At 32.8% G+C, this 12,958-nt stretch overlaps 1 pseudogene; it reads left to right on the forward strand.

Annotated features, from left to right (window-relative positions):
* Positions 1 to 1,218: 1,218 nt before the first annotated feature.
* LOC110650971 (metalloendoproteinase 3-MMP-like) lies at positions 1,219 to 2,672 on the forward strand (annotated as a pseudogene).
* Positions 2,673 to 12,958: the final 10,286 nt, after the last annotated feature.

Below are 12,958 nucleotides of genomic sequence, written 5' to 3' on the forward strand. Positions count from 1 at the left end.
TGTGCTGTTTATTGATCTTTTTGGTCTTCTATGATGACACGAACTTGTTTAGGTTTTATATTTTTATTTTTAGGAGGCTTAGATATTGTTTTTGGTGTCTGGGTAGTTTAAATAATTTTCAGATGAAAGCGTAATCGTCATTTTTAATTTTGCAGTACCATTTCAATGGATTTGGGAGGAGCACCCTTTGGGTAAGGTTTTTATCTTTTTTATTTTTAATTATGGGGTTTCTCCTCATAGTTAAGCTATAAATGTATTTGAGTGCTCTGTCAAGCTAATTGAGGTATAGGTTAATGGTTTTATATCTTGGCACCTGTTCTTACATTTCAGTTGTCACTTGTTGTTCTTGCTTTTAATATCATGCTACATTGAAATGATTTAGATTTGTCATGTATAACCTAGTTTTCAAAGTGAGGAGCTTCAGTTTTACACTTAGCTTGAACCAGTAATCTTAGGACTTAAAAATAACTCCCTTTAAGTCCAAATTCTGAGTCAGCAATTGGGAATTCACATTCATTTCCTGGGGCTTGTTTTATACTTTGGTCATCTATTGTTTTGCACTGCAGGAATGTTGTTTTTCATTTAGTGATGGGCTACCTAATGAAGGTAATGGCATCCCCTACTTTTATTTGACAACTCTTGATCCAACTACAAGAAATGCATTGAAAGACCACAGGTCTTCAATCACAATCAGCGAATACCCTATAGGAACTTGTGGCATGAAAGACCCTGAGAACCCCACTTGTGCAAAAATTACCCTGACTGGAAAGGTATTCCCCATAGAAAAGGCCTGTTGTAATTTTTATTTGGTTTTAGTATAGAATGATGAATCAGCTGTGGCATAAGGTGCCTAATGACTATTTGTGAGAAGATTATTTTGTCAATACTGCCACATGTAGGCATATATCACAGGCACCTTAATGCTTCTCCTCTCCTTTTTCTTTTTTTTTTTTTTCTGATTCTTTTTAGATATTTCTGGAAGTATTGTGGAAATACACTTAAATGCTTGTATATTTGCAATTTGGGTCAACTTTCAAATTTAAAGACTTATAGGAATCTTCCATTCATATTCCAAATATGCAGTGAGAAATGGTCAATATAGGTTTTTTTTTTTTTCTAAACAAAAAATTTATTAATGATAAAAGAGAGTCAAGAAAGAAAGATAGCTCAAGATGGCTAGATCTTTGCCAACAAGAAATTTTAGAACATAATCATCGGCATTATTATAGGCAATATTGACTTTCTTTTCTTTGGATTTTTCTTGCTTAAATTCAGTCTATACTTAAAACAAGACACCAATGAAACTATCTATTAAATATATAAGTCTCACATATTTATGGTGGCAGGTTATTTCCCTTTTGTATATATACTGAACTCATAATAACACCAGTCGTGAGACGTAATGCTAGTCAATGGTCATAAAGTTGAGACCAACTCATTCTTCTAAACAAATACACATATGGAAGACTGCTGACTCATTCTTCTCACCGTATGATGATATAAATAGCCACAAGAGCTTTGAGTTGCTGCCATACCCAATACAAGCTCAACTTTGTCATGATCATGGCTTCTAATTATATAGCTTTTCCCATCTTCTCATTCACTCTCATTGTCTTCATTTCTCTCCTTTCTCAAGCAGCTTTAGCCAACCCTAATGATGAAAAATCATCGCCATTTGATTTCCTTAAGCATCTTCAAGGATGCCATAAGGGTGATAACCTTAAAGGCATCCATGAGCTCAAAGCCTACCTTGAACATTTTGGTTACTTAAATTATAAAAACCAATCCCAAGCCAATGATGATGATTTTGACGATTTGTTAGAGTACGCTATTAAAACTTACCAGCTGAATTACCATTTAAAGGTCACTGGATCCTTAGATTCCTAAACGGTGTCCAAGATGATGATGCCTCGATGTGGGATGCCAGACATCATTAACGGCACCACTCGGATGATCTCCGGCAAGGAAAACCACCACCATAGCTCTACTTCTTTCCATACAGTCTCTCACTATTCATTCTTCCCTGGAAATCCCAAATGGCCAGCTTCTAAGTACAACCTTACCTACGAGTTTCTTCCCTGAACCCCAGTCAAAGCCATGGACCTTGTTTCGAGAGCTTTCCAAACATGGGCTGCAAACACGCATTTCAGATTTTCTAAGGTACAAGATTATAGAACTGCCGATATCACAATAGGGTTTCATAGTGGCAGGCATGGGGATGGGAGTCCTTTTGATGGACGTGGTGGAATTCTGGCTCATGCTTTTGCACCGCAAGATGGACGATTCCACTATGATGCCGATGAGGCATGGACAGTGGGTGCAACCCAAGGTGCATTCGACTTGGAGACTGTTGCTTTGCATGAAATAGGGCATCTGCTTGGACTTGGGCATAGCTCAGTGGAAGGGGCTATTATGTTTTCGTCTATTCCTTCTGGAGTGACTAAGGGTCTGCACAGAGATGATATCCAAGGGATTCGTGCATTATATAACGTTTGACATCCAATTCCAATTTCTTGCATCAATTTTATTACTTTTTAGTACCACTTGTATTTTCAACCAATACTATAAAATGTAAGAAAATGTAAAAAAGGTCAAGATGTTGACTTTGTTACAACAAATATAGGCCATAACCTGATTTTGCTTAATTAACAAATATCATTTTTCTTACTTAATTACCCTGCCTTCCACAGCGTTTGGTTCAAATCTAATTATAAACTTAAAATTTATCCAAAAATAAATTTCACCAAAGTTAGTATGATACAATTTAAAATATAGAATTTAATGTTATATATGTAGAGAGAGATAAAAACCGAGAGAGAAAGGTAGGAAAGAGGAGAGAAAAGAGAAGAAAGAGATAGGGGTAAGAATTCATGAGTATTTTAATTAAAAAATATTTGTCATCTTAATACAAGAATATTTTACTCCAAATAATTTTATTGTCTTAAATTTTTTTTATTCATTACAAATTTCATCGAGTTTGATGGGAATTAATTTAATTTGTAACCAATTTCATGAAATTGAATTTTTAAAATTCAATTATATAATTAAATTGCAATAGTAATACTTCACTTATAATATAAAGAATTCATCCCCCTCAAAAAAAAAGTTAATTATCACGAATACATTAATTATAAAATATGTTAAAAAATTAAATTAAAGAAGTAATATATGGGACTTTTTGAGAATAAATTAGGATTGTACTTATAATATTAGTACATATGCACTTCAAATGAGGGTTAATTATTAAAATAATATTAAAAAAATTTGAGCAAAGTAACGTACCATCAAACAGATTAGAAAACTAATGTACAAAAATATTTGCATTCCTTATTGAGTTTGGAGTCTTCCTCTGCAAAATATGTAATTCAACAGCAGTTATTAATGTTAAATATTAGTTATTAATGATTAATTATTTATATAATTTTTAAAATAAAAATATTTAATAAAAATAACAGTTGAATTAAATATTAGATATAAAAATAATGATATGATATTATTAATTTTAATAAAAATGCTTTCTCTATCTCTAAAGCTAGCTAATTAAAAGTAATAGTTTCATGCTCAAATTCTAAATTCTAATATAAATATTATGTCACAAAATATCATAAATAAAAAAAATAATATTATAAATAAAAAAAATAATATTTTAACTCTGATTAAAATACTAAATATTATTTTAAAATGTATTACCCAATATGATTTATATAGAATTAATAATAGTAAGTAACGTTAACGGGTTTGCGAATATATGAATTTAAAAATAATAATAAAAAAAAACGACCCTCTCCATTGATCATATTCTGTGATAAACAGCGACATAGTACGCCCAGCCAAAAACATGCACCGGATCTGTGTGGTAGGCAACTACTTGATGATCTAGATATTATTAGGTTATTTAGAATAACTCAAGATTCTTCTCGTACATGTCATTTTGAAACTGCGAAAGACCTTTCTTTCATTATACAAAGTTTCTTTCAGCTTTAATTAATTGATTTTCTCAATCTAACTGTTAAATAATTTTATTCCCTTTTCATTCTGGATACCAATCAAATTTCTTCCAACTAATCTTTTAATTAAATCTGAAATTTATATTATTATAATTTAAATTTATTTAATTTTATCATTAATGAATCACTCATTTATGTTTTATTGATTTAAAATTTGATATATGTAATAAAAAAATTAATTAAATTTGCAAACATTATGATTACACAAAAGATTATTTTATTTCTTCAACTAATATATAACAACCACTTTTTTAAATTTAAAACAAGAGATTTTAAGAATTTTGTAAGATCGAGCTTTTAACTCAGAATGTTTGCCTATTGAATCAACTCTGCTAAGTGCCAACTCGAATCATGATTTGGATTCTGATATTAATTGTAGAATCAAATTATCACCATGTCAAAAATTTAAATTATTAGTAGAGGCGCAATTCTAATCCTCTTATTGCGTAGCAGCTTAAGCGTTATAAGCTAAAAGGATCTGAGCGAAATGATAGCTCACTGAACTATTCTTACTCGGTGCTAATACATTCTAACCCAATAATCTTTTATAATATTATTTTTTTTTACACAAAAAAATGTATAATAATATATATATTTTATTTGCAATCACAACCTTAATTATTTTGCACTTGTGGGCTAGTATAATTTATATAAAAACTAATTATTTTGATTCCGAAGAGTAGAGGGCATGAATGCCATCAATGTCATCCTGACTGAGATGCCTTTTGGTAGTTCCGTATGGAATTGCACGATACATAATTGCATTCTCATCCTGACTATGTCCAAGCCCAAGAAGGTGACCTATTTCATGAATAGCCACTGTTTCCAAGTCCACCTGATCTGCATCAGGGTTAGTACTCCAATTCTCATCTGCATCATAATGGAATCTTCCATCCTCTGGTGCAAAAGCATGGGCCAGTATGTTTCTAGGCCCATCAAAAGGATAACGATCCCCATGATCTCCACTGTAAAACCCTATAACAATATCTGATTTTGAACCAGCAGGTGCCTCCTCGAATGTGAACTGGGAAACATCAGCCCATTTTTTGAACTGGGAAACATCAAGACTCAAAATTGAGACCCAATATATAAAATAAAATAAAGTAAAATAAAATATTACATTTTTAATTCGGGTCAATCCAACCCGACAACCATCAAAAGCTAAAGCCAGGGGAGCCCAGCTCAACCCGATATCATCATTTACAAACGTTTAAATAACTCAAAATTTTTCTTTTATTAATACCAAAAAAAAAACTTAATTAACATAGCATCTAACAAGATTCACACTACTATTAACACATGTGGAGTCCTAGATTACAAATTTAGAAGATACTAATACAAATACATAACTGCTAATAAACCTGTGAAGAAGGAAGCAGGTTATTCTGAAAAAAGAACTCTTCCTGTAGCCTAGAAAAATAGGGTGAACATGAGTGAGCATTCGACTCATAGAGTAAGATATTGATTTTACATATAATTTCTATAACTACCTAAGTCTAGTGCATCCCTAAGAATGAATGCAACACCTTCACACAATTCAAACAGGTCAAGTCATAATCACATCAAAGGCAATTTGGAGCACTCACATACCCATGTGTCACATCCATACTCACACACACACACACACACACACACACATATATATATATATATATATATATATATATATATATATGAGAGCTGATCCCCTATACAGCTCTCTTAGTTACAACTTCTGCCAGTGAGTTTAACTCAAAGCCAGACTTTCTTTTAATATCTAAATACAGGGGCCGGCGAGATCAACTCAATATATACTCACTGGTTAACTAGTGACTACTGTAACAATTGGGCGGAGAAAGACGGCTAACTCTGATCACCTAAACAATTATATTATAAATTTATCAGTACTAATTAAAAATAAGACTCTAAAGAGATAAAAGACATCCTAACTCATGCTAGAAATCCGACAGAGTCTCTCCTATATTTAGGATCTACCCAACCTGCAAAATAATTCAAATAACACTTCTAAAATCATACATCTCAACCCATATCTCATCAACTTCATATGGCCCCTATTGGGCCCTCTAAACCAAGCAATAATCACAAGATTGGAAAATTATGTGAACTTATGCTAGAAATCCGACAAAGTCTTCCCTATACTGAAGATCTACCCAACCTGCAAAATAATTCAAATAACACTTCTAAAATCATACATCTCAACCCATATCTCATCAACTTCGTATGGTCCTAATTGGGCCCTCTAAACCAAGCAATAATCACAAGATTAGAAAATTATGTTTTAGCCCCTAAAACTGACATTCTACAAAAATCACTCGGAATAAGGGTCAATTTGCCCTCTATACTTGTTGTGGAGGTTCAATTTAGCTCATTTTTAACTTTTAGTCCAATTTAACCCACAACTTTTGATTTATGCTCAAATTAGCCCAATTAATTAATATATGTCATTTTTTAATATTTAATTATTTTTATATTGTATAATTATTTAAATAAAAAATAAAAATTTTATTTTTATTATTCAATATTATTAATTAAAATGAAAATATTAAAAAAATTATATTTTCATATAATTAATTAAAAATAAAATTATTACTATAATTAATTTAATTATTTAAATGAAAAAATATGATTTTTGTATTTCATGCTTTTAATTTAAAATTAAAAAATTATAATTAAATAAAACTAAAAATATAAAAATATTATTTTTTTCCATATTATTAAACTAAAAATATTAAAAAATATCTTTATATTTTCATATAATTAATTAAAATTAAAAATTATTACTATAATTAATTTACTTATTTGAATGAATTTTTTATAAAATATAAAAATATTCATTTAAATAATTAAATTAATAATAGTAATAATTTTTAATTTTAATTAATTATATGAAAATATAAAAATATTTTTTAACATTTTCAGTTTAATTAAAAATATTGAATAATAAAAATAATATTTTTATTAATATTTTAATATTAAAAAATAATTAAAGATTAAAAAAGGCACATATCAACTAATTGGGCTAATTTGAGCATAAATCAAAACTTCTGGGTTAAATTGGACCAAAAGTTGAAAATGGCCTAAATTGAACCCCCTCAATAAATATAGGAGGCAAATTGACCCTTATTCTAAAATCAGTCAAACGAATTCTAAAAATTCTAAAATTTTGTCTCGAGGTCCTTAATAATACTATAAGGCCATTGCAAAAGGAATTACAATTTTCTGATCACTCATGAATATTTTATGAGTTTTATTCTAAATCTGGTATTAAGCAAAAATTGAGCAACTTGGAGTTCGGGTTTACCTTTATCAATTCTGACACTTGAAACATATCCGAAACGCTTGAAAATGCTAGGATCGACTGTAATATTAGCCACGTTCCAAGATGGGCCACCAGGTGATCAGATCTGGCTAAAAACCTAGTCTCGGCGTCAGTGAGCAATCATCGATCCGATCACACCTAAATTGAGCTCAAAAATTGTTATTAATTATCATAAAATTATTTTTAATTTTTTAAAATTAAAAAAGTCCGAAAATCTCATCTAACCATCTGGACCATTCAATGATCGCCTTTTTCAAATGGCGTCTGATTGGAGTGAGGCTTTCAAAGATTTCGTCGCCCTGAGTCCATCTGTAGTCTCGAATTTCTGATCTGACAGTCGAATTGCCAGAAAGCTTGAAAATACCCATTTTTCTCTCTCCTCCTTTTGCCTGATTCTGGTGGCTGGTGGCTGCTGGTGGTGAGGCTAGTTGGAAAATGAAGTTGGGCTCGTGGGGAGTCGACTAGAGCTAGTGGGGTCACCGGTCACCAGCTAGAGAAAATTTCTCTCTCCTTCCTCTTTCTTTCCTCTCTCTCTCTCTCTCTCCCCTGCTAGCCGAATTCTAGATCTCTGCTGCAGCTAATGACATTGCCGGAGGGTGGTCTGATGGGTTTCACCGACAGTGGTCCATGCTCGTCAGAGAAAAGGAAGAAGGAGAGTGGGGAGGTGAGAGAGATGGTGAGGGGAGAGGGAAGGGAGGGGGGGGGGGGAGAGAGAGATGGGGGGAGGGAAAGAAACTCCCACTGCTTCTTCAATTTTTTTTTTTTTTTATAAATGGCTGTTGACAGTGATGGGCATACTGCAACTAAAGTTGTAGTAGTCCCCTCACCTTTATATATATGTATATATATGCGTGTGTGTGTGTGTGTGTGTGTGTATTAAATTAGTATATATAAAAATAATATTTTTAACATTTAAATACATAATATTTTATTAAAATACCTTTATCAAATTTCTAATAAATCTAATATTAAAATACTATCAATATTTATAATAACCTCTTACTCAATAAATTAATTGAACATAATAATATTATTAATAATAATAAGAATAATTACATTAAATTTAAAAATATCAAAACAAAAAATATTATAATAAAAAATTGATATTTCTAAAGATTAAATCCAAGACTTCAAAATAATTTTATAAAATATATCAAAATGACTAAATAATTTTTTTTAAGCAATTAAATACAAAAATTATTGAATTCTTAGTTAATAATAAGATTAAGCACAACTTAATGAATTGTTTAAATCAATAAAATAATATTAGAATAATATTAAACTTACATTTTGATATATATATAATTTGGATTGTTACATTCTTCTTTCCCTCTTAGGAAAAAATTCATCCCTGAATTTTCAAACAAGCTGGGAGATAAAGAATAAAAGGTTATTGGGATAGGTGCGGACATTTATTCTTCATACTCTTTGCAAGCTACAGAATACATTCTACTATTCCCTGTCTCTACCATAGTGTCCTGCCCTTTATTGTCATTTTGTCGTGAAACTCATAGCTTTATTGCTTGTTATGTCACACCTTACCCCTCCGTAAGGTATAACATGATCCCATAGAATACTTAATGAACTACCGAACTTCACCTACCGATAGCTCATTAAGTACCCTACAAGGGATTTTAAAACAATTTTCTTACATTTTGGAAGTGGTGAGCATTTTGGTAGGAATTAAAAACCATTTATTCAAAATTTAAATACTAGTAAAAATTTTTGTCCATTTTAATTTTGCCGCAAATTTTATAAAAATTTTGACAGAGTTCCCTCTGTATTTTGAGAAATCAGTTCTTCAAATACCTGTAAAAAGCACTCCAAAAAATGTTTCACATCTCCCAACCTCCAATAATTCACAATTCAACTCAAATCAATTCATTCCAAAACAGTTCCACAATCCAAATCAAATTTATCAACTCAGAATATTTAATAATTCATTCACAAAACATAAAACAGGAAATTCATATGTACAAATATTAAATTTACAGAAGAAAATCTAAAATAATATTATTACAATTTATTTACAACTGCTCGACTTTATATTGATACATACAACATTTCCATATTTACATCAAAATTTATCTATAAGGGCATAAAATAATACCCGTACAAAAGATCCAAGTACTCCTTGATTTAACAGCAGCTCACTCTGCTGCTTTCTCCTTGCTCTTATCTGCGACAGCAAAATAAGCTATCGCTGAGTATAAAAATACTCAGTGGTGCACAATAAAAATTTAAAATGCAATAAATAAATCATTCATTACCAAAAGCAATTCAAATGTTTCTCAATCACATTTCAATAATGATCGAAGTTCATAATAACACCCTTTTGTCAAATAATCTATTAAACACAGTTTAGTCAAATAATTCCATAAACACAGTGTTGCCAAAGTCATACACAACTTAAGCCATGACACAAAATTTTCGATCAATGCCGCGTTGTACACCACGACAAAGCAATCTACAACCCCATTAATCGAAATCAATGAGGGAGGTGGCTAGCTAGCTAATGAGTACTCATCCGATCTACAACCTCAACTGGCAAGCCAGAGAGGGAGGAAAATAAACGATCTCAACCCCATAAATGGAGGAGGAAATGTGATACTGTCATGCTAAGTGTGAACATAAAATCCATTTCAAACATTTCATTCAAATATTGCATACAAAAATCAAATCAATTTCCAAAGTTACAATTTGATCACAAGGTGGCAACACAAAAGTTCATAAATTCATACTGCATGCTAAATCAATTTTTCAAGGGTAAAATGCTTAAATATGATTTATTGTGCACAAACCTGACTGGAGTCGCCTCTAGGCCTTGACTCAGTCTCTCCGAGCTTCCAAGTCTTTTTCAGCTGAAACACACAATTTCATAGTGTTTCAGTACCATAACTTAACATAAGTCTAAAAATAAATTTAACTTCACTTTAACTAGCTCTATTACGTTAAATTCGACGTTCTCGAAGTTTTTGTGTTTCGGGTTACTATTCACTACACTATTCAAGTTAAATTGTTGACTTTTTAAGGATTAATAGGTATGGGAACTCCAACTTCACCCACATACCACATTTTGGTCGTTAAACTTGTTGGTTTCGGTCATTTTCTCAAAGTTTAGGTCATTTTGGCAAAATTGCCAATTTTCGGTTTTGTGCTCCGAAGTTGCACTGTTTCATTGGTCGATCTACTGTTGGAATTTGACAAAACTTCCTTCATAGAAAATGTTCCTTATTGTCTTAAGTGTATTCTCATTTTTGGATCGCCTCAATCGGAGTTTTGTAGCTCAAGTTATGGCCAAAATAAGTTTATTGTTCACGTGCACTGTTCATACTGATATCTTGGGTTATGGCAGATTTTGATCCAACTTTGGTCAGTAATTTGATCAAGTTAAGTTCATAATTTGGTCTAACTTTCTTCAGATGAAATGTTCTACTATGTCTCAGGTTTCCATCGGTTCAAGAATCGCCTAAATCCGAGTTTTCTAGAGAGAGTTATAGCCATCCAAACATTGCTGCTCAATGAAAATTCTGCAGAGTTGCAGGTTTGGTAACCTGACTTTGCTCAATAATTTGAATGGGTTAATGGCATAATTGGGGTGATTTTCTTCATGAAAGTTTTAGATCTATATCTCCTCTAACCCCTGGCCAAATTTCAGGTCAATTTGACCTGTCTAACTCGAGTTATGACTTACTGTTCATTTGGTCAGTTTGGTGCAGTGGCAGCCTGCTCTCATTTCACTTTGGTCAATTGTTTCACCAAGTTTTGGTCAGTTTTTGGCCATGGTTCCTTAATGAAAATTGTGCTATTTTATGTCTATTTTCATCTCCAATTAGTGGCATAGCAATTGGGCTTGTAAAATTTGAGTTTTGGTCCTTCAAAGTGGGTTTGGTCATGCTGCCAGCAGCATGACCATTTGACCTACGAATTTGGTTTTCAATCCAACAATTCCCACACATCTCTTTTGGTCATTATTGACCATTTTCCATCTCACAATAGACCAAAGTCATCATTTATGCATTTCTCCAAAATTTGGTTCACAAACCCTAGCCTCCAAACCCTAACTTACTAATTTTTTTACATTTACTTGAGTCCATGCCTTTAACCATAATCATTCAACTAACTAAAGTTAATATACCCCTTTCAAACCATTCAATTCATGCAAATCATCCTCATAACCAAGCTGGCCTAAAATCAGTTTAGTCCCTCTACATGAAAATTTTTCATGTTTTTATGCAATTAAAATCTTGTTTAATCACAATTTTATACTGAAAATTCAATTCAAATTCAAATTAAAAGAGGAAACTTACCTTAATTGAAGCTTTTTTTTCAATCTTCCTCAAATCTTCAAATTCTTTTAATTTCTTGCTCCAAATCTTCTTCTTGAGGGTCAATTTAATGGTTTCTATAATTATTTTCAAGGATTGGGGGGTGAAATCTAAAGTTTAAGAAGCTTAAATCTAAGTTTTAATGGTGAAACAAAATAAGAAGATAGGGAGAGGAGAGAGCTACGGGACAGAGAGAAGAAGAAGAAGTAAAAAAAATTGGCTTTTCAATTTTGTTTTTAGTCTTTAATTTGACTTAGTCAATTAGTTAATTAAATTAAAATTAATTATGAGGTCATAGTTACATCATCATGATAATGTCATCAACTTTTCAACTTTTTCATTTTCTCTATTTTTTTTCTATTAGTTCTTTAATTTAATTCCCGATTCCGAAATTTTCTTTTCTCTGATTTTATTTGACAGTTAGGTCAGGAGTCAGCTCTCGGGGTCAATTGACCAAATTGCCCCTCGCCGTGTCACGGGGCCACTTCCTAGCTCGGACAGTAGTCCCGTGCGGCGCCTAGACTTCCACCCAATCTAGGCCAGCCTACTTGTATTCAAGGGTCTTTCCTCCTTAAAGAGGATTTCCAATATCCTTATCGAAGGTTTCCCACGTATCAAGCCCAATCATCGAGCCTTGATATTCCTTGTAACACGATGTCGCCCTTCATCGTGTTCATCTGCAAGCATCCACCAAAAGCCTAGCAACAAGCATTGTTCGACAGCAAGGCAATAAGCGACATCCGACTGTATGGCTGAACCCAAAGCCAATCTATAATATTTGTTCCCCTATACCGAGTAGCATCATTGGCCCGTATCCCGCGCAGCATCGTCGGTCTTATATAGAAACCTCGGGCCTAGGAGAGACGCGCACTACAAGCCCCTCGGCCTTGTAGTGTCCATGAAGCTCCTTCTTCATGGAGACACCGAGCTCCTGTCTCTCGAGAGCCCGATGCCCGCCGCCTAGTACAATGAGTACGTAGGGAGCTCACTTAGAGTCACGCCCTTGCGCCAGTGACCCCGGGGATGGTGGAGAGCTTGACACCCAATCGGAGACTAGCTGGGCCCGACCGTGCTCACCAGTGGCCAACTAGTCACACCCCCCTAAAGAGCATTAGGAACATAGTGACCTCTGGCAGGAGGAGACATCAGTATGTCTCACCCATCACACCCCCCTGGACTTTTCCATATTTATAAAAGTGTTCGCCAAACTTCTCATTCTCATCAATCGTGCCCTTATATCATTTCATAGGCCTACGGCTTGGCTGGGTTTGGCCAATCCTCATGGGGTAACAGGCTGTCCGCCT

Source organism: Hevea brasiliensis, chromosome 18 (genome assembly GCF_030052815.1).
Source record: "Hevea brasiliensis isolate MT/VB/25A 57/8 chromosome 18, ASM3005281v1, whole genome shotgun sequence".
Lineage (NCBI taxonomy): Eukaryota > Viridiplantae > Streptophyta > Magnoliopsida > Malpighiales > Euphorbiaceae > Hevea > Hevea brasiliensis.